We start from the raw sequence: 23,798 nt of genomic DNA on the forward strand, positions 1-23,798 counted from the left end.
GCATTCAAAGATGTTTTTAATAAATTATCTTTATATAATATTAAAGGTGATATTAAAAAGTTACCCAAATATAATATATTTGGGAATAGCTCTAGAAAATGAAAGATTGTTGATTTAAATAGCAGGAAAAAATTTTTGGAGCTGCTGCTCTCTGATTTTCCCAAAGAAAAGTCCTTACACCTTGCCAGACCCATCACTTCCCTAAAATTCACTCACCACCTTTAGCTTCTGGCTGAAACCCATACCTAGAAGATCCATGTTCTGACTAGCTATAAACATACACTTCTCTCCAGAGTGAGCTAATATTCTTAAGAACAACTGTCTGTCAGTTTCTGGAGGTAAAAGGACACCACTTCCTATGTGAGCTGTAATTTTGGGATCACTCACATCAAGACTTTAGGTTCTCACTCTTTTATACTCCTTAATTCCCCCCTTTTAATCATTGTCTCATTCTCCAGGTTGGCTTAGTTTTAGCTTTAGTTTTATTTTTCCTTTTCTCTAGTGAGTAGGCAATCTGTTATTTTTATGAGTGGTCTAGGAATTCTTGAGTAGACTATGAATTCCTCTAAATTCCAGGTCTATTGTCCTTGCTTATGACCTTTAGCCCCATGTAAGTCTTTTTCCGTAGCTTCAGGACCCTCTGCCAAACCCAATGCTACAAAGTCTTTCTAACTTTGGCATTGCTTCTCAAACTGACCCTGGAAGACTGTTGTTTTTTCTTTTTCCTACAATAAATATAAAAATGGGTGCCAGTATATCAACTAAGTTGAACCTCAAAGTAAAACAAATACTCATACTTTAATGCCCATCAATAATCCTTTCATTTTATCATGTTTTCTTGCCTCTTTCTACCCTGTTAGATTATTTGTGCTTAAAGGTTAAATAAAGCTTCTCCACTCCGTGACTTTTTTTTTCTTATTCTTTGATCCTACATTGAAATCATAATGCTGGATTTGTGACGTCACTCTCAATTGTTTCCAGATGGTTTCTCATGATCAAAAAGAAGGTGAAGCCAATCTATGTTAGTAAAAACGTAGATTTGCAAACAAGGAGATGGCTGAGAAAAAAAGAAAATGTATAATGATAATGTTGAAAATACAAAACAACTATAGGTAAATCGCCTTTTCTCTCCATCTTAAAATAAAGTCTTTGATCAATTGTGCCAATGTATGAAAATTTGAATTCTGAAGAGCTAGGCAGCTTTCTAAACCCAAACATCAAAAGCTTTGCTTCCATTAGAAAAAAATTAAACCCATGATACTTTGAATGGATTTGAAATTCTCTAAAATGAGCTCTAATAATAACCTTTACAAACAGAAAGGAAAAAAACCAGTAGGTTATGTGGCTTCGTGCTACCATTTTCTCTGGTACATTAGTTTTCCAAAGATGGCATTTTGGCTTGCACCAAATGAAAGGGCAAAGGTTACCAAATGCAAGCCTGGGGAAGCCAGAAGAGAGAACAGCTATTACAATGGAAGGGGAAATCCAAGCTGTCAGCTCTGAATGGACAGAAATAGCATGTGTGAAATTGACAACCAGCAGCAGCATGGCACCTTAAGAAGGGCCAGGAAATGAATTCAACCAGCATTCCTATTTACTGTATCAGAGCTGCTGTTCTAGTATAGATTTATTCAAGGTTCAGAGAGAAAAATGTCCAGGTCTTTGATAACTTTGGTTATATTCAGTTGTTCAGAAAACAATTTAAACAAATAAAATATCTAAATGAAAATGGTAGAAAAATAGTACAGAGGAAACATAAAGAATAAAAATCACCCATCATCTTTCCCAAGAGACTCTGTGAACAATTTGGTATATTTGCCTCCTATTACACTCATTTTTTACAAAATTGAAAGCAACTTGTATACATAATTTTCATTTCTGCTTTTTTATTTAGTATTATATCATAAATATTTCCTATGTAATGAAAATGTCTTCATAACCATTATTGTTGATGTTTATAGAACATCCAGTCACATGAATAAAGACATTAATTTACTTAACCATCATTAATTCAGCTACTCTTTCCCCATTCTTTTATCCTATTACAATATATTTTCCACTGAGCAATTAGAGTGATCTTTTCAAACTCAAAGTTGAACTTGTTACTCTCTTTTCAAACCATTCAATAACTGATTGCTCTTAGAAAATATCACTATTGTTAGCAGGCTCTTTGGGGCTTTATGTCCTTGCTACTACATCAGTATCAGTATTGCCTCAGAACTCAGAATGCAGCATCTCTGCCTATTCCCAGAGATACTGAATCAGTACAGCGTTTTTACAAGATCTTGGGGGATTCTTATGCAAATCAGAATCAAGGTTTGGTCTTCATGATCTGGCCCTCCTTCCACTGCACCAGCCTCATTGGGACCAACCTCCTTAAGGGTCTCTGTAACCCAGCAGCACACATATACCCTCAGTGCTTCACTCACCATGCCCCTATCCTCTACAGAGCCTTCCCAGGTGCTATGAATTGAATGTGTGCCCTGTAATCCATATGTTGAAGCCCTAACTAACCCATGATGTGATCATATTCAGAGATGTGGTCTTTAGGAGATAATTAGGTTTAGATGCTGTCATCGGCTTGGAATCCTCGTGATGGGATTAATGCCCTTGTAGAGCATATTCCCTCTCTCTTTCTCTCTCTCTCTCTCTCTTTCTCTCTCTCTCTGAATCCCCCCCCCCCCATGTGAGGACACAAAAAGAAGGCAACCATCTGGAAGCCAGGAAAAAGGCTTTCACAAGAACCTGACATTTCTGGTATTCGCATCTCAAATTTCTGGCCACCAAAACTGTGAGAAAATAAACGTCTATTGTGTTAGCCACTCTGTCTGTGGTATCTTATGGCAACCTGAGCACACTAAGACAGCAGTGTGGGTACTCTCTGCCCAGAAAGATCTTCCCATGAGTCTCTACCAAGTTAACTTCCACTTTTCCTTCAGAGCCTAGTTTAAAAGCCAGGAGGTGGTGTCTAGTATCCTGAATATACAAAGAGCTCTTACAACTCAGCAGCAAAAATTCAAAACCACTTAATTAAAAATGAGCAAAGAACATAAATAGACCTCCAAAGAAGATATGAATTGTCCAACAAACATATAGACAGATGCTCAATGTCATTAGCTATCAAAACCACAATGATACACCACTTTCCATCCACTTAGGATAACTAGAATTTAAAAAAATAATTAAACTGAAATAACAAGCATTAGTAAGGATATCAAGAAACTGAAACCTTCATACCTTGCTGGCAAGACTATAAAATGTAAAAAGCAGTCTGGTGGGCTTGCAATGAGTTAAACAAAAAATTGTCATCCAACCCAGCAATTCTACTCCTTAAGTAAATACCTAAGAGCAATACAGATACATATCCACACAGAAAAAAAAAAACCAAAAAGACTTATATGCAAATATTTAGAATGACATTATACATAACAGCCAAAAGGTGGACAACACAAATGTCCACCAATTTATGAATAAATAAATAAAATTCATACAATTCAATATTTATTGTCTATAGAAAGGAATAAAGTACTGATGCATACTACAACATATATAAATCTTGAAAACATGGTTTTAAATAAAATAAGCCATTTATATGAATTATCCAGAATAGGCAAATTCATAGAGACAGGAAGCAGATGAGCGATTGTGAGAACCTGTGGGGAGAGGGGATGGGGAGTGGCTGCTTTAAGGCATTTTGCTTCCTGGGTGTGAGGCTACCTCTTGAGGTTGTGGGTGGAGCACAGAGCGCATTCCTAGCAGCTGTGGCTGATGCAATGCTGTGAGAATACTCCAGCTCCCAGAACCCTCCTGGGCATACCCAGGAAGGGAGCTTGTCCGCTATAAGGAAGTGACTCAGCGCTAACCACGCAACTCCCTGATCTTTTCAGCCATTGGCTTTGAGGAACACGCTGTAACACCCTATAGGCTGAACCTGTGTATATAAGCTTGCTTACTTCCTGAATAAAGTGGATCTGCGTCACTGAACCTGGTCCCCGGAGTCGGGTCTTTGTGTCTCCGTCATCTTCACCCTCAGCAGGACTTGTCCACAGAGGTGATGCAAATGTTCTAACATTAGATAGTAATACTGTTGTCACAACATTGTGTAGTTGATGTCACTAAATTGTACAACTTTCAATGGATAAAATGGCGACTTTTGTTATGTATACTATACCAAAATTTAAAAAAAGTTAAAGAAGAGAGGGAGAAGCAGAAGGAAAAGAAACAGGCTGGGGTAAAAAAAAAAAAGTCACAGATAAAAACAAGACCAAGATAAAAGAAGATTCTTTAAAAATTAGATTCTAAAAAATATTATTTTAGGGCTGTAGGGCCAGGGGCCACCACCATCGTGGCCATACAGGTTCACATTGGGTTCAGGTAGATGGTAAAGAAACAGTGGAGCCAAAAAATGGTGGGTCATTTCTTTATTAAAGTCTCACACAGGCCGATGAGCAAACAGGCAGGGAAAACACTTCCCTTTCATTCAGGGCTCCCAAAGCTCTGATGCATTCTCTGGTTCCACAACCAGAAAATCCTCCTGGACTCAAAGACCCCACCAATCTCAGCGGAGCTCACAAAACCCCTCAGCTCTGGTTCCACATCTGTACACCTTCTCTCTCTCTCTCTCTTTGCAAAACTGGCTGGGCCCACAAAGACCCCTTCTCCAGCAAACATTAGCAAAACAATGACCCCTCCCATGCAGGAATGCAATCAGCAATTTCCCATCAACTGCCCTGCTCTGAGGGCAAGCACACACATGGCTGCCCAGCACCATTTTTTAACAATAAAAGTGAGCAAACTCAAAAAATACAAATTTTACAAACTCATTTGTCCAACAAGGGGGCAACTCTTAATATTTGATGCTACTGGTAATCAGGACTTCTAAAGACTTTCCTGTATCTACTACCATGTCAAAAAGAAATGCTCCTTTCAATCTTAGTCCTTGGGCAGAGCTCTGCTCTTTGTAGCTCTCCTTGCCCAGAAGCTTCAGCTGTCTACATGCAATTATACAGCATGCATTTTTAGTCCTCACCTCTCTCCTGAGCTCAGAGATGGGTATTTCCAACTCCCTCACCATTATCTCATCTTAACACATTCAAAATTTCTTCCTGAAGACATCTCCCATCCACTGCTTTGCTTTTGTACTAATTTAGCTAATCATCTGAATTTACAGAATCTAAAACTCCGGAGATGTGCGTGTGTTGTTAAAGCCACGTAAACAGCTAGTACACCCAACTCTGAAAGGTTGCAGTCATCTTTCATTCAGTATTTTCCTTCATCCAGGAGCTCCTGCTCGGTAAGTGGTGTTGATCTTTCCTTCAAATGGTCTTTGTATCCACCTGTACCTTTCCATCCCCACTGCCAAGTTCCAGATTCAGGTTTTCAACACCTCCAGCCCCTTGCCTGTGGTGGCCTCCAAGCAGGTCCTTATAAATCTATCCTGTACCTCGTGCCCTAGGGAGCATGCCTAAAACCACAGCAAGTTTGTATAGAGGGTTTTGGGAGATCATCAAATCTGTTGCATTGAACAGAAAGAGATGTGTGAGCCAGAGCAAACTTCTATATCCTGTCTAGGTCTATGATGATTCTCCAACTGTTAAGATTGGGGGGGAGGCAGGTAATAAAAGATGAATCTCAGGATAATCACAGCCTCAGAGTGTCAGCAGGGCCAGTTTTTGCATGAGGGGACTACGCAGTCACAGAGTCCCATCAAATCACAACAGGGAGCTCAAGTACACCTCTGTGGGGGGAGTGAAAAGCTTCAAAATCCAGGCACTATCTGTGCTCTCCCACCAATGGGTCTACAACATCAGAAGAAAATATAAAATGTAACCAAAAGTGAAAGTTCCAGGATTATTTGGGGGTTAGAGGAGTGGGATCCACACTTTGATAATATATGGCTGTTTAGTGGAGGGTCCTTGAATGTCACAAGGGTAATAGAAGACTTTAAAGTAGAACTTGAATGTTCAAACATTCTTATTTTAAGATGCTAGAACCCTTTACATCTACCCTTTGGCTTCTTTTACATCTAATGTCTAATCCCATAATTGAGTTCACAATAATTTAAACTGTTATCAGTCATCTTTTGGGGATTAGAACTCACTTCTGGTCCAAATAAAGCATCATGCATGGTGTTGTCCTGAAAAAGTAATGCATGCAATTAAAATTCCCATGGGATTAATTAAAGAAGTAGGAATGTTTAAGAACAGGATTTAAGGACTGCCATTGGGATAGTGACCATATTTTAAAATTTCAAATGCATGTGGCCATCAGGCCCTGCAAAAGATGTTGAGGCCTAGAAAAACGAAAGATGAATAAAGATCTGATATAGGGAGTGCAGGTGCACAAAGGCAGATGTACTTACCTCCACATTATTTAATATTACCTGAGCTTCTTCCAGGTCCTAAGTGCTCCAGTGTCCTTGGGTTGGCTAGGTGGAAGGAGGAGATCCCTCCTATCAAATGCAAGAGAGAGATGATTCCTTGTAAGAAAATTCTTCTTTAAGTTAGTTTTTAAAAATTCAACTGAGTAAATTTTAAAGATCTTATTAGTTTTATTCAACAATTCATGAATCAACATCATCTGGTCTAGCAGATAGAAAGGAGCTTTAAGGAGCTGTAAAAAATGAAAGGTTGTTTTTTTTTGGGGGGGGGGTTACATACAGGCAAAAGGAAGCAAGAATAGGGAAGTTATACCATACCAAAAAAAAGAAAAGCAGGTTGGTTATTTCAAGGTTACTTTTCTTTAGGGTATGGTGGGAGTTTATCAGGCAGATTAGTGCTGATCAGGAGACTTCTAATAAACAGGTTTAATATTTCATTTCTGAAATGGCCCAAACTGTAGTTAACTTAAGTCTCATTTTGGTGCTGTGAGACTTAGCATAAGTAAGTCCATTTTGGGCCTATTGTCTTGTTCTGAACAAGGTTCTCCATGTCTCTCATTTCAGAGCAATAATGGGGAATTATTGCTATAATGTGTAGAAAACTCTCCTCATATAAGGTACCCTTAGACTTCATAAACACATATAGAAACATGAGGGGGATTAGGCTTTAGCAAAGGGATAGAGAATTTTGATCAATGTCTCTACTATCTAAAAATTCTCATAAATAAAAATTTAAAAGTTGAAACAAGTACAAAGTGATTAGTGATATAAACTCTGAAAGTAGAAGTTCAATTCTAGGCTCTAATTCTTGCTAGATGTTTGACCTGGAGTAGAGCACTATATATTTGTAAACCTAAGTTCCTTGTCTACAAAATACAGATAATATAGGATCTTTCTCATTGAAATATTGTGATAGTTAATTAAATTAGCCAAGAGAATACATTAAAAATACTCACTGAAAGTGAGTGTCCTAAGACTATAGCTATTATTATTATGGTAACAATTTGGAAGAAGATAGTCTTTTTAATGGTATGGGGGGGGAGCAAGACTAAATAGAACAATCACTTTAAATGAATAAATAAGTCAATCCTTGCAAGGTTTACTTTAACAAAAAAAATTAAATACATAATTTTTAAAAATAAAATTGTTTCAAATAATAGAGTTTTAAAAATCAATTACATTTAATTAAAAAATAAAAATCATAGTAATATACTTCTCTAATGTATTGTGCTATAGCTTCTAGCTTGAGTGTTGTGAGGGATGACTTTAGAGGCAATTAAATCATTAATTGGAAAACTGCACTGATGTAAATCAGAGAGGAAATAAATTACTTCAACTTTATTTTCTGACATATTTACATTTGAAATGGAGGCTTTTGTTACATGAAACCAGAAAGAGCTACTTAGCATAAGAAAGAGTTAACACTGGCTTAGGGATGTCCTATTTTTTTAAACAGAGGTTTGTTGGAAAATACTTGACAAATCTGCCTTTTAAAGCAACTGCAAAAATATTGGGACTGCTCTTTTGACAGCCTTCCTAGGAGACTCAGCCAAAGTGAAAAAAACCACGGTTGTCAAAATAACAAGCAAACTACATTTTAGAAGTGTCAGGAGAAAAAGCAGAGTTTTCTATTTTATACAGTTGTGGATGCTACTACATCATAACGAAGAAAAACTGGCATTAAGGATGGGTTAATAATATCAATTTGTTAGATCTTTTTCTAAAAAGATCTAACAAAATCTAAGCTTTCATATAGCTTGCAGAAATTACATTGACCCCACTGAAGATTGCTGCTCACTTAAAAAAGCTATACATTTATGGAAATAAATGTTTTTATTAACATCTGTAAGTGTTGGTTTCTTAGTAAAGACAGTAACTGTAGTAAGTATAAGTGTGCAGCTGTTTTCCATCTGTTCCTCAGAAACTTTTACACAAGTACTTACTTCCCAGTAATGTTAAGTGAGTACTAGAGCCATATTACCTTCCTTAAAATGAGAAAGGCAGGTATGTAAGGGACTGTATTCTGCTTTTGAACAGCTATGTACTCAGAAGTAAGAGCCATCAACTAACTACTTAATTTCCTTAGACAAGCTGAGCTATGTTGTTCAAGCAGCACTTGGAAATTCTACCAAGACAAGCAACACACTAACATGGGAAACTTTTTATTGAAGATCTGTTGTCAACAAAAGAATATCCAATTTAAGAAAAAGTCTCCGAAGAGTTTATTTGAGCCAAACTGACAATTGCCAAGGAGCAAAATTTCAACGGATTGACAAAATGCTCCAGAGAATGGCAGTTTTGTGGATCATTTTATACATTGGGATCAAAGTAGGAGATGTGACTATGATTACTATGAAATTTATAGGTGGTAGGCTAGAGAGGCAAGAGAAAGCAAAGTGGAGAATCTCTGGGATTGGATAAAAAGCAAAACGAAGAAACACATACTTCTTTTACATCGGTGGGTCAAGGGTAGTTACTAATTCACATTTCCAGCACACAGAGATGGTATGCGGGGAACAGATAGCAAATGACGTTTCTGTGGTCTCCTGCTCTGTACAGAGGTTATATCCTGAAGGGTCTGGAAAAGAAAATTGCTCTGACATTTTAAAGATATGTTATCTTAGATGCACAAAGATAATAAATAATTTCAAAAGTAAAGGAGCTACAGGCCTAGGACGTGACTACCTACCATAACCCACTCTTAGTTAAGATTTTTTCCATGCACAGCACCCTGTGTAATTACTTGGGTCTCTGGGTTTGTAAAGCCTGCATGCAGGCCTGCCTTGAGCTTGTCAGGTTTCATATGGGGCCCCTCTTTTGTTCACACTGTTCTGTGAATGCTCTTTTTTATGAAGTCCTGTGAAGAAAGGATGCAGAGTTGAATAAGATAATTTTTGCTCCCAACAATTTTGTCATTTTAGAATGGACTGGCTTGGGGACTTAAGAAAACTACCTTTTTTTTTTTTTTCACTAACAACAGTCATTTATTTTATTTTTATTTTATGAAATTACTTTTGCCCAATATATGCATTTTTCTATTGTATTGATTTGGTGATTATTGTTTTGCCACTGAACTTTTTCACTTCTTCAGTTTGAGACTCAGCTTTACACTTTAAAGTTTTCAAATGGAGGTCTGAAAAGCAGTGAACTCTACTTTTAAAAATATGATCCTGGTTGAGGGCCAATATGCCTGTCTTAATTTTTCAGATGTTAGACAAAAGACAGGGACATCTTCTTGCCCCAAGTTCCATTTGTCCTTATGGACCTAGAAAGGAAAAATTTCAGTTCAGGGTCCGATCTCCATTTCTTCCAAAATCAATCCAGCATTAATCTCATTGACATATTCCCAAATCTTTAATCGAGGATATTGAAAAAAAAATGTAAAAAAAATTTAAAAAAATTAAAAAAAGGAAAAAAAATGACAATGAACAATGATGATTTGTTTCATGGGATCTGTCTCACCTTTTACAATAAAGCATGACCACAAAAAAATTATCTAATAATTATTAAGTAAAGCTCGGTTGCATTTATAATTATATCTACCTAAAAATTCTTATGGCTTTTAGCACTGTGGGGGCTTAAAGAAGAAACACTGCATAACGAAATGTATTTTATGTATTTGAATTCACCATAACTTCTAAAATTATGTAATGTAATGCCAATAAAATATAATTTCTCTAATTTAAAAGAATCTTTGCATTTTTTGTTTCTAATAAAAATGCATGTTGCTATGAAGAGAAAAATATGTGAACTAATTTTTTGAATCATGGGGTTTATTTCCCATTCCAATGACTTAGAGCCGCAGTTTGCCAACCACTGACTTAGACATTCCTTATTCTTTCCAAGCCTCACTTTTCCTATCTCTAAAATAAGGGAATTAAATTTGGGGGGAGGAAGAAGAAACTTTCCTTTACCTTCCAAAGTACTTTTGGCTGGTCTAATAATTAAATCTACATTTAACAGATTAACAAGGAAAAAGCATTAAACTTAATTGCATACATGCATATGGGAACCTTACACACATGAGAGGTATATACGGCATTCTGCGCCAAGGATGAGATAAGGCATCTTGGGGCCTCGGAGGGTACAAAGGTCATTCTCAGGATGGTAAAGAGCAGACGTTCAGTAATTAGGAGTTTATCCTACCCTATAGATAGATCATAAAAAGTTATTTCTGATAACTCTTGTGGGCAAGTCTGCTAATTTGAATTTTTTAAGGGATAGGCAAAAGTTTCTCTTGAGCCTCTAAGGTCTTAACTGCCTTCATCTCAAAACAATCTGCATTTCAAAGTGACACATCTTAGAGAAGCCTGTTCTGAGCCCCTTCAATTTCATCTATTTTTGCTTCCAAAAGCAAAACTCTCCTGTATTCCCTGGACATATGATACCCATCCCTGCATTCAGTCTTCTACCTGTTTTCACACTATTTCCCGTAACTGGGAAATGTATGTATTACAAATGAAAGGTAACTATTTGACTCATTATATTTAGAAGGTACTCCCCCTCAAATATCCCCAACCATACCTTCAGGGAAATCAAACAAAACAGGGGTCAGGAACCTTTTTGGCTGAGAGAGCCATGAACACCACATATTTTAATAAGTAATTCCATGAGAGCCATACAACGACCCCTGTATGTTACGCATTATCCAATAAAAATTTGGTGTTGTTCCGGAGGACAGCTGTGATTGGCTCCAGCCACTCACAACCATGAACATGAGCAGTAGGAAATGAATGGATTGTATGTAATACATGAGAATGTTTTATATTTTTAATGTTATTATTTTTTTTATTAAAGATTTGTCTGTGAGCCAGATGCAGCCATCAAAAGAACCACATCTGGCTCGCGAGCCATAGGTTCCTGACCTCTGAAACAAAACCTCAAGATTTTGTTACCAAAATTCACATTTTTTTCTTACTTGCTATTCAGACTTCCTAATAGTATATCTCATAAATTTAATTATCTGCTCAAATGAGGACCCAAACATTGATTTCTACAAATATGTATTTAAAATAGTTTTTTTACTACTTTTTGTCATATTCTATTAGATCAAGTATTTTTGATTAAATTACCTTATTTGTGGGTCACTGTTTTGTCCTAAGTGCTTTAGCACCCCCTCTCATCTTCCTAACATTATTTACAAGGCAGCTACACCTGCCTTTTCAGCATTCTTAGGCTTGTGCTTAATGGAGGGGACATCACTTGAGTAACAAAACCATTCATCTGGTATGAAGGCCACCACTGACTCTGGTGTCACCCCCCCCCATGTAGCTATGCAGTCATTGAAAACATGGGCAAGACTAATTCTTCTCACATAGCCTGTGATCTCATTTAACAAGGAATAATATCCCCCTCTCTTTTCTGAGAAGGATTTGGTTCAATGTGAATAAAAGAGGTAAAGTTTAGTCAGACAAAGAGCACATGTCTGCAGCTCTGTCGCCATGAGTGACTTAGAAGTGCAGGATGTTCCAAATGACAAGAATAACTGTGCATCCACAGACACTTTATATGATATGAATAGCAATGGGTTCATTGTTAAAGATATTTCTAGCATTGTGGGATTTTAGATGACATTCGTCATTTGTTTTAAAGAAAAAGAAATTCAAAGGGAATGTTACCATCAAAGAATTCATCTGTATAAGATGCTCTACAGATTTCCACATCTTTTCAGATAAAAGCCTGATGATCAGAACTTTTTCTTGACTTATACTTAGATCACAGATGACTTCAGAGTCAACCTCTAGGAGAATCTTAATTTCTATCATTATTTGCATGTCAAGATAGGTGTTGAAAACTGGCAGTCACAGAGGTAACATAAAAAGGAGAAATCTCCTGCAATCACTTGGTCTGACTCCATCCAAGATGAAACACAGCTGTCACAGAAGATGGGCTTCTAAGCTGTTGGTATTGTCTCCATTCTGTAAGTAAGAGATGGTATACTTCAAAATAACACTGAATAGAATTGCATTGTGTCCAAAGTAAAGTCAACACAAAATATGAGAGCCATGGCTTGCGGAGTTCTCACAGCCTTAACCATTTGTTGAAGATCCTCCCCCACTCTGCAGCAGAATCTCCTGTAGTCACACTAACCCTGGGCACTCAGCAGTATCGCCTATCTGCAGTTCCATGGCACAGGGAAGCCTGTGACAGCCAAGATGCTCCTTCCCCACCAAGTGAACGGAGTGCCTTCAGCCTCACTGATCATTTGTTTACTGCAGTAAGTCAGGATTATTGGCCAATGGGCAGCACAGAGGGGAACCAAAATGTCTTAAGTGCATTAAATCTTCACATAAGCCCCCTGGCTTAGTCAACCTTTATGTTGGCTTTGTTTTCTTTTTTTTCAAGCATGACAAACAAGTGGTTTTTCTTTTTTACTGTAATGATTCTTTAAACAAAAAGGGGTAGTTTGGGGCTTTCTCTGAGGCTGATAGGTGTGTCTGTTTAATGAGGTCTTTATTATACTGTATTGGCTTCCCTGAAAAGAAATTAGGAGCAGCAAACAGCTGATAATAGAACAAGATTGGAAGAAACAATAACCAAGAGGGGGAAAAATTAGTGTGGCAGCAGATGCACGATGTGCATGTTGGGGATTAAATGCCGGTTGCATTCTCCCTTGGTTGCCACTGCACTAGTAACAAAGTGGATGTGGGCACTTATGTGCCATTTATGTGCACGCAAAAGATAAGGCCCTAGATGTAAACCCAGCTAAACTGCCATCTGCAGAGGAAGAAGAGTGGGGAGCTCAGTCTAGACAAAGATGAGTGAAGCCCAGAGTGCGGGTTTACAAGGGCTGGTTGGTTACCATGGAAACTAATTGGCGCTAATAAGTAAAGGGACATTTTAACTGTGAGAACAGAATAGGAGGGCCTATTTTTCAATATCACCCACCGTTACCTACAATTAATCTTTCATTTTTAGGAGTATCCTCACTTCATAGCTAGGACGAAAAACTCTTCCCTGCACATACAACCTCAGCCTGATCAACAAACACGACATTCAGATGCTGACTATCGTTCTTTAGAATGCTCTGTAATTCAGGTTTAGATCTTTCAAGACAGAATCAATTTCACTTTTTTTTTTTCTTAAAAAATAAACTCTTTGCAGATGGCAAGGAGAAAGAAAGGGAGGTAATGGAAAATGCTTAACTTCTGAAGTGACACGCTAACTGCAGGAGAGGGAAGCGGGGACCTTATCCTACAGCACCAGCTTCAGGTTTGTGTTTGAGTTGATTTTCCCTAACGAAAGCATTTCGGAGCATCAAACCCCCAAAAAGCGTTGTTGTGGACTCATTTTACAAAGGTAATGTTTACAGACACTGCAGAGAGCCAAGAATTAAGATCATAGCAAGTGGGCAGTAGCTATTGCTCAACTTGCACTTTTTTTTTAAAGCAAGTTTTAAGTGGAACAAATAACTAAAGTTCTCAATCAAAGTGAAGTAGTGACTGAGATTTAATGAAAAGATTTACAATTAAGTTAGAAGCCAAGTGTGTTAAAAAGCACTTTCAACAACAATGTGGGTCAGAGCCAGGGACACTTGGGAATGCCTTTAAAAAGGTGTGTTACAAGCGCAGGGTTGATAAAACATGATTCAACACCTTCACAGTTTCTTAGGTTTTACTTTTGTAACTCAATTTCCAGTTTAAGAGAATGCAAACTACCTTAATAATGTCTCCGGGGTCTTCACAATCTATGCAGCTGAGGTAATGCTGATTTCCAGACGTGAGTCTGGTTGAATAAACCAAAAAATAAATAATTTTTTTTAAATGAAAAAAAAATTGCTTTACAATAATTGGCACAATTAAAAATTTTATACTGCCCAAGGGAAGTTTTAGCCCGTGGTGCCCCTTGCCATTGCTGAATGTCTCTGTGTTGATTATGTATCTGGATTTAGTCGATTGGTTGTAGTGGTTTAGTGAACATGCTATAGATTCTTAAATGGACACGTCACAATCATTTCAGGGAAGAAATGGAGAAAATGAATCAGGACTCCAGCCTCTAATTTTGTGTTTGTCTCCTCCTTCCCACAGTCCAGTGATAAGAAAAATTCACTGTCTGAAAATTATAGTTCTCTAATCTTGTACTTCAGAAAACTGAAATCATAGTCATTTTTAAGTATCTTAACATATCACACAAAAGTTCCTGAAAAAAATGCATTCTAGTCAAGTCAGTTTTGTTAGATATAGAAATAACTGTGATGCTGATACTCTGAGTATTAGTTATCTATTTATACTCTAGACTTTAATGTTTTAGGTAGGTTTAAAGTTTTGGGTTTTTTTTATTACAGTGGTACCCCTCACAGTTCAAAGGAATTTAGAATTTTTAATGTTGACTTCCCACAAACACTGTCAGGGAGTTGATAATGTTTCAAACTCTTGCTTCTCAAAATGCCTTAGTAGCCTGATCAAATTTTTAAAAGGTGAGATTTGCAGCAATTAGTTTATTTTCAGGTATCTCCTAGAAGTGGTGTAACAAGTCTAGTCATTTTCTGCTTCAGACTGCTATCAAAGTAATTAGTTCTATAAAACAGTTTAGGAAAAAAAGAAAGAAGCACATAAGAAGGAGGTATGGAAATGACCCAAGATTGAAAACATCTCAAAGCAAAATTGTTAATGAGCTGTTTGAGTGATATGGACATTATAAGTGCAATTAACTAGAAGCCAATAAAAATAATCAATGACAGAGTGCATGCAGCCCTCTGGTACCAAGTGCTTTTACAAAGAGATGTCTGTGAGAGCCGCAAGTGATCAAGAAAAGCCACCTCTATCTATGGGCGCGCGAGCTATTTTACACGAGTATAAACTAAAATGATTTTCATTGACGACTTCTGAAGTTGAGCCCCTGGCACACAGTGAAGTTGTCTGTGGGAACAGGGAAGTTTCTGCTCTTAGCTGCGCCCCCACCCCCCTTCCTCCCAAGGAATGCTGGAGGCAGCCACGATCTAATCAAAGGAAGGTAGGAGTTTAGATTTCAAAATATAGATGTCACATTTCAGTGCAAACTGCTCCGGACATTAACACTTTATCAGGATGTCAAGATGAATTTTTTCCTTCGGGGGCGGCAGGGAGGACGCGCTGGAAAGATTGCCCTCGCTGGGTCGGCAGAAGATTTTCCGTGTTTCTGTGCATCCTGCGGAGGGTCCCAAACCTCCCCGGGGAGCACAGGGAGTTGTGAAAAGTAACGCACAACTGGCCACCGGGAGAATCCATTCCCTCCACCTTCTCTGTAGCACCTCCCACTTCTCTTTTTATAGCAGTCCTTTCTCTCAGCAAATCTCAGGTTACTTGACCGGGAGTTCTCAGACCTCCCGTTTCAGCCCTGCCCTCAGCCTCCCGTCGGTGAGAGACACCAGCCCCAGCGATTGGATTGGGCAGCCCGTCTTGACACACCACTGTGCTGAGTGCTTGAGGACGCGTTTCACCAGATGGTTGGGGTTAGTGTGTGTCATCACGTTCGAGTGGGGATTAGGAGCAGGAAGGCTGCCTCGCCGGAGCTGTGTGGTCTTCTCCAAGTGAGAGTTGCAGGCAGAAGAGCGACTTTGCCTGCGGAGCAAGAGGACGGATTCATTTGCTGCAACCCCAAGAAAGGCAGTTGGGGTTTTTTTTCCAGGTAAAGTCAAAGAATGCTTCTCTCTCTCTCTCTCTCTCTCTCTCGCTCTCGCTCTCGCTCTCGCTCTCTCGTTTGAATGGAATGCTAGCACAGCACACTTGTCAAAGCCAGTTGCTACTGTCTCCTCAAATGCTGCTATTGTAGGGCTGACAGATCACAGCGCTAACGTCGCTGGGTGCTTGGCTATCTCTGTAGAATTAGCACTCCTGCCTTGCTCGGGAAGGTGTAGCTAAGAAAATGTCTTTTGGAGCCGTGTTTGTATTCTTTGCTATGCTCGTTAGCTACATACTCAAAACGGGAGGTGTACACTGTTCATAAAGGATGGATAAGGCCAAGAAAGCTTTTATTTTAGCTTTCAAAATGTATATCATTCACTTTCCAACTGTTGCATTTTACTACTTCGTTGATAAAGACTCGTGTCAGGGTCTATTACTGAGCGGCTGGCAGAGCTGAAATGCTTTCTTTACCGATTTTTGCGATGTTGATAATGTCTGATTTATGACGGGCCAGAGTGTTTTTAAACAATTTTGGAGATGGTCTTTAAAGTTTGAGAACTGCTTAAGAGCAGCAGCGGCCCTCTGAGCAGCTGATAGAAGGGTTTTAGAACAAAAATGCTTAGAGCTAGAAGAGACACAGAAGAGGAGGAAGTCAGAACAGGCTCTTTAACTTAGCCCTCAGCAGCTGCCGGGAGCAGTGGGCGGTAATTCATTTGCAGATCTGTTTGTGAAAGTTTTACAAGTCATTGAAAACTGAAGCAGCATCTCTGTAATGGATCATTAAAGTCACTACACTTATGGGTTTTAAACAGGCTATCTGAAGTGTTAATTAAATGTAAATAGATTTTTCTGGCTTGGTTATAAACAAATGTTTTATTTTATTTTATTTTTAAAAAATGTTTTCATTATAAATTAGTTATTGGAAATGCATGATCATTGGTTGCCTGAGCAACATATATATATAATGAGTTGTCATCCTCTATGTGCAGAGCCAGTGAGGGAACCACTCTGCCCAAAGCACCCACCAAAATTAACTCAAACTGAATACAACAATGGGCTTTCTGTATTATGTTTAGTATGTGGTATATTTAAAAAAAAAAAAAAAAAAAAAAAAGGCCTTTCAGAGGGATGCCTTGTTTTTCAAGGGATCAGAAAATTAAATTTTCAGTTTTCAAATGTTTGATCAACCTAGGCAAGTGAATGAGTAACTTCTGCTCCCTGACAGGCTCGCCTTCCTACATCAATATTCATACGTCTCGGTGCTCACAAATCTGGCTCCCACTGGCCTCTCACGTTTAGCAGAGAAACCCAACACTATTTTCACCCGCCGCAGGTGAGGAGATTCAATGAGTAATACTGCATATTAGCTACTCTGAAACAGGAGCTGGTTGATAGGTTGTATAACAGGATTTATGGCTCATGCTTCGTGAGTTTTATATTCACCTGAATAAAGATGCCTGTACAATTGTTTCAAGTTGCATTATATCTAGTTTATAACCAGACAGTTGATACAGTTTAATTCCCTGTTTTTCTAAAAAAAAAAAAAAAAAAGTTATGATTCCAACAACAGTTTCATGTAGTGTTTCCTTGTGATTCAGAATGTTCTCTGGTTATGGTCTCAACAGGTCAATAAGCAAATATCCTCTTAAATAAGCAGGCAGTTATTAGGCCTGAGCATTATTCAATTCCCAATATTACATAACCAAAATAGGACTAAGTTCATAAGCTGAAATCTTTCGGAATTCCAGTCATTCCATTTTGGCTTTACAATGGAACTAAAGGTTGGTTTTTTGTTTTTGTTTTTTTTTTTAAGAAAAATAAAGGCAGAGAGGCCAACTAAGAGCCCGTGTGGGACCAGGATTAGGACTACACACATGGCATGTGGCCGGCGCAGGGCTGATGAGGCATGCCATTTTCACTACTAAAAAAAATATTTTAGGAGAAAGTCCACTTCTCCAGGAGAGGTGTCATGACAGCATCTCGCAAAGGCAAGTCACTGTTTAGCCACTAGAGTCTCAAAAGCCTGTCTAGCTATAATGTTGCGGACTGACCACTAGGCCACCTGCCTGAGATTCTGACAATATGAGAAAATCGCCCTGCCCCCCCCCCATGTATTGTACACAGGACTAGGCAAGATAGAAACAAGAAAAGAAGTGTTGAGGAGTAGTAAATTCACACCTAGAGAAGGCAAAGTTGTGTATTAGTCCCCCTAATATAAAGTCACCGAGCAAAACTTTAAGGGTCTGCTTGAAAGACAGTGCCCACAGGGCAATCCCAGTCTCTTGTCAAACGCTGAATCTATTGTTCCAGATGGTAAACATTCAGAGGCATATTTATGGTGACTTTTGCATACCTCAGTTTGACATTGGGTTTCTTCCTGACAGCACTTGGGCTGGTAACACACATGAATTTCCCATCAGTATTCTAACAGCTGTGAAAGTGTTTGAGCACCAGGCGTCTCAGGCTCAGGGAAGTGAGGAAAAACTGGGGTGCCGATCTCCGTTTGCACTTGCACTATTGATGCGTCCTGCTAGGGTGGCGTGCCATAAGGGGACTCCTCCTCGAAGTGAAAAGCCATCTGAAAGCTGGATTTGTTAAATGACAAAATCCATTGTTATGGTGGAATAGAACACTAGAATACATTAATCCAGGTAGTCACTGAACTCAAGGTAAATTATGAGTAGAGACCTTCATCAAAGAACAAAAAGGGTTCTACTCTGTCTCTTCCTAAGGAAATTTATGTGACTTCAGGAACAATGTTGTGGTCATTTCCATAGTAATAGGAGAGAGAAGTGGCCAATGTGACACTTTGTATTTATTTTTCTTAAGTGTATCTGTATATCCATATGGGACTGGATAGGAGCTTGCTTCTCTTGGGTTTTAGATTTAAAATGGTTTATTTTTTAAAGATACATAAAGTGGATTTTTGATACTGAGTATTCAGTTTTTCTCAACCATTGTTATGTGGATGGGGCCAACCAATGAGTCAAGTCAATTCTTTTCCCTGTGCAAGATTTTTGTATGGACAGCATAGAGCAAATGTAAAGGGACTAAAAATTTTAAGAAGCTGATTCTAAATAGATTCTTGTTTTTATTATAATTATTGACTTTGAGAAAAAAGAAGCTCATCTATGAAATTAAGTCTATGGTCATATAGTAAATTTACCTACGTTAGTTAGATGCATGTGGGAAAAATGGTATTTGAAAAAAAAATTTTTTTGGAGAAACTACATCCTGAAATATGTTTTCTATTTAAAATATTTTAATTCTATCTCAATATGCTGGGAAGGAGTGGAATTAACCTGTTAGTTTTCTTTTTTTTCCCCTCTAATATTACCCTCTCCCCCATAGCTAATCTGTCATCAAATTCTAGAGTCCTTCTTTCAAATGCCTCCCACATCTGGCCCACAGCTACTGCTCCAGTGCAATGAGCATATCACACGTGGCTCATTACAACAACCTCTTAACTGGTCCACTGCCTCCATCTCCCTCTGCTGTCCACCACTACAGACCAAACTTCCAAAAACTCTCCTTCCATCAGAGCTTTTCCCGGCTGAGAAGTCCCACATAGATTCATGGGATGAAGTTGGAATTTCTCAGTCTCATGGACTGGCCTGCTGTTATTTGGCCTCAACTTTCTGATCATATCTTACCATCAAATTCTTATAGCAACTGCAATCTACCCCTTCCTGCAACTAAAGTGTCCAGCTCAATGTTTCCCCTTCCTGGTCTCTTCTCTAATCCCTAACCACTCTAATTATCTATCTGGTTGTTTGCAAAATGAGAATTTGTCATCATGTGCACGGTTCCTTCTAGTTCTATGCTTATAAGACTGTGTAGAACATCCTCATCACTTCTACATACACATCCTTGAAATTTCAACTTAAGTTCCTCCAAGAAGCCTCCCTTGACTAACACATCATCCAGCGATATTTACGTTTCCTTGAAGCTGACCTTTAGTTATCTATGGGTTGCACTCAGCATAATCACCTTGTTTTTTTGTTTGTTTGTTTATTTGTTTGTATTTTTCTGAAGCTGGAAACAGGGAGAGTCAGACAGACTCCCGCATGCGCCCAACCAGGATCCACCCGGCATGCCCACCAGGGGCGATGCTCTGCCCAACAGGGGGCGATGCTCTGCCCCTCCGGGGCGTCGCTCTGCCACGACCAGAGCCACTCTAGCACCTGGGGCAGAGGCCAAGGAGCCTTCCCCAGCGCCCGGGCCATCTTTGCTCCAATGGAGCCTTGGCTGCGGGAGGGGAAGAGAGAGACAGAGAGGAAGGGGGGGTGGAGAAGCAAATGGGCGCTTCTCCTACGTGCCCTAGCCGAGAATCGAACCCGGGTCTCACGCACACCAGGCCGACGCTCCACCGCTGAACCAACCTGCCACGACCTCACCTTGTTTTTTATCCTGCTTTCTACTTTGCCTTTTTATCCCTTGACTCCTCAACTCTGGTGAAGTCTCCTGAAACAGGGATTGGCCTGATCCACTATTGTGCTCCACAGCAGTCACTCATAAATGTGTGTTGGCAGGTTCACAGGGATGTTCAAACATCCCAGGCACTTTTCTCTCTAGTTACCCCACTGTAGAGCGATTTGCCAGCTCTAACGGCCCTTTCCACCTATGAGAGAAAATGATGAAACTTGATTGGTTGTTTTTTGGGGGTAGCTTAGGAAAAATGCCACATTAGCAGAATGTAAAATTATTACCCCATATTAAGCTTGTGTATTACATGAAAATTTCTTATCTATTTCAATTTTCTAGAACTATGGTAGAAGTTACATTTATTAGCTGTTCCTCTATAATATAAAATTTCAAATGTAATTTTGGAAGCAGGAAAGTATTCTTCAGGTTCAAAGAGACTGGTGTTCTAATCCAGGGACCACCTCTCACTGGCTGACCTAACCACTCAGTTTCCTCATCTGTAAAGTGGAGATAGGAAGACTTACCTTGGGAATGTTATGCTGAAAATGCGTTAAGCATCTGGCTCTGCGCATGTGCAATAAATAGACAAGCGAGAAGGTTGGTAGGTGCATATAGAGCTATAGATCTAGGTTGCACGTATGCGTTCACCTCAGTTATGTCAGTCATTAATTCTATCTATTTACGGTATGTCTTTAGGTGTTTCTTCTGCCGCCAAAGGCAAAGGGACGGTGAAGAGAGAGGGATCAAGAGAGAAAGGGAGAGAGAGAAAGGGAGGGAGGAGGTTTCTTTGGGCATTTAGGGATTTGGAGCAACTGAGTTAATGGATCTGTAGGGACAATGGCGCCCGCTGAATACACTTTGCTGGGAGGAGCAGAGTCCTGGGTCCAGCATGAAAGGGCTATAAAGAGCAGGCACTGGGCCGCAGTGCAGTGCGGGGGGGAAACAAAGGGCTGAGCCCTGGACCCCAGCAGGGAGTCGGATTCACCAAGGGGCCATGCGCTCTTCTTCCTTTTTCCTGGGCCACTATTTTGAAAGAAATAATAACTTGGCAAAACACTGTAGAGAGTCAAGTCAAGCTTCCAGAAGTAATAGTTAAAGCAAGATACTATTTAGACAAAACAAGGGGCTTGGACCTTTCCCATCCCTCACCACCAACCAAATTTAACAAAAAGCTGACAGCAATCAGTTTGGACTCGGGTCTGTTCCCCAAGTCTGCACCTACCATCCCACACTGAGCCTTCAGTCTGTGGCCTTTTTCCAGAAGGGCAGCTGACTGAGAAATTACCTAACAAAGCACTAAATGTCACCAAGTAAATACGTTCTTAGACACTGGGCATTCAATTTCAGTTTTCAGGATTTTGGGTTAGATTAAAAGATATTCTTTCTGATCATGATCATCTGGTCTGCACCTGCCCCAGGCCAGGGACAGGAAAGAAATGGTCCTTCACTAGGATGAAGGGCAGGGCAGTGTTTCTGAAGATCCCTTCCTTTCTTCAGCAAACCTATCTATAAACCTTTCAAAACAAAGCATTAACAGTTAGATTGCTTGAACCTACCTTCAGCTGCAGCATCTAGACTAGTTCTCTTCACTCAGAATTTGTCATCCATGAACTACAGTACAATAATGCGTTAAAACTTGATTAATTGAAAAAATGTGGCTCACCTCCAAAGGTCAATCTTCTTCTTTTTTAAAAAAAAAAATTTTTTTTCCTCTGGATTTTATTTACTGATTTTTAGAGAGAGAAGAGAGAGAGAGAAAGAGGGGGGAGAAGCGGGAAGCATCTACTCATAGTAGTTGTTTCCTGTATGTGCCTTGACCAGGCAAGCCCAGAGTTTCAAACCAGCAACCTCAGCAGTCCAGGTCGACGCTTTATCCACTGCACCACCACAGGCCAGGCAAAGGTCAATCTCTTTCTAAACTGGTATTTTAAACTATACAACCACAAATTGGTACGAAACTATTTCTACATTTTCTAAAATGTGAACCTATGGGACTCAGACATGTCACTATTTAACAGTAGTGGGTGAGATCAATATTAAATTGTGATGATGAATAAATGAGCAGACACATTGCATTTCTGGGTAAAAAAAAAAAATCTTCATTGGAAAAGGTAGACTCTCCCAAAATGAATCTATGCAGTACATGTAATACTAATCACATTCTCACCCAAGGTTAGGTAGCTGGCAGTAGGGGTAGAGTTGAGGACCTGGGAAGAACCCAGATGGCTCTGGTTGAGCATAAAATAAAAGATGTTAAGTTTCATCTGGATAATAAACTCAGGAGCAAGCCTGGACACTTTCATAAGAGAACAGTGCCATAGTAACAAGGGGACTTGTTTTATCACATATCTGAGCATGCTATAAAACTGTAATTATTGACTTTTCTGTTCCTAAGCAATTGACTCTGACGGAGATTCTCACCTCCCTTCCTGTAATTTGGCTTTCCTCATGTTCTCCTCAGTTTCACCCCCATCGTGTTGCTGCACTATCCAGATCTTCAGTTCAACTATACATTGCCGTTGTTAGACACTAGGTATGTTGCTACAATTAGCTGAAACCCCAAGCCAGCCTTTTATTACTTTGTATGACAGTTTTTTCCATTTGCAAATAGGGCTACTAATAAATATATGCAGCTTGTCCACTTCATATAATACAGAAAAGGCCTGAAACAAGTTTGTCTCAAGAACTCGAAAAAAATCCCATTTCCTTGATGAAAGTGGCCCAAAATATAGCAATCTAAGTAGTGTCCCATTTTTCTAAGCAATAACAGAACATTCCTAATAAACAAAATGGAAATCTGAAATACAGAGAGCTTTGCTTATTTTGTGCTATGGAGGTATAACTCAGAGGCAACACCTGCTATATTAATTTAAAATAAAAATGAAGGTTAAACCCTTATAACATATCCCAGAGTCATATTGAGAAATGATTAATTGTATGCTGAGTGTGCATTTATTGATAAGTTAATTAAGATGTGTGCATCCATGCAAAAGAATGAAACTGGACTACAGTCTCTCTCCCTGTACAAAAATTAACTCAAAATGGATCAAAGATCTAAACATAAGACCTGAAACAATTAAGTACATAGAAGAAGACATAGGTACTCAACTCATGGACCTGGGTTTTAAAGAGCATTTTATGAATTTGACTCCAATGGCAAGAGAAGTGAAGGCAAAAATTAATGAATGGGACTACATCAGACTAAGAAGTTTTTGCTCAGCAAGGGAAACTGATAACAAAATAAACAGAAAGCCAACTAAATGGGAAATGATATTTTCAAACAACAGCTCAGATAAGGGCCTAATATCCAAAATATACAAAGAACTCATAAAACTCAACAACAAACAAACAAACAATCCAATAAAAAAATGGGAAGAGGATATGAATAGACA

General features: G+C 39.0%; 1 protein-coding gene across 1 annotated transcript in view; it reads left to right on the forward strand.

The window, feature by feature from the left end:
* Positions 1–15,679: 15,679 nt before the first annotated feature.
* Positions 15,680–23,798, forward strand: part of SULF1 (sulfatase 1) — a 172,333-nt gene continuing 164,214 nt past the window's right edge. Inside the window, exon 1 of the mRNA XM_066266275.1 lies at positions 15,680–15,985. The gene's annotated coding sequence lies outside the window, so the exon portion shown is untranslated. The remainder of the gene's footprint in view (positions 15,986–23,798) is intronic.

Source organism: Saccopteryx bilineata, chromosome 3 (genome assembly GCF_036850765.1).
Source record: "Saccopteryx bilineata isolate mSacBil1 chromosome 3, mSacBil1_pri_phased_curated, whole genome shotgun sequence".
NCBI classification, from domain to species: Eukaryota; Metazoa; Chordata; class Mammalia; order Chiroptera; family Emballonuridae; genus Saccopteryx; species Saccopteryx bilineata.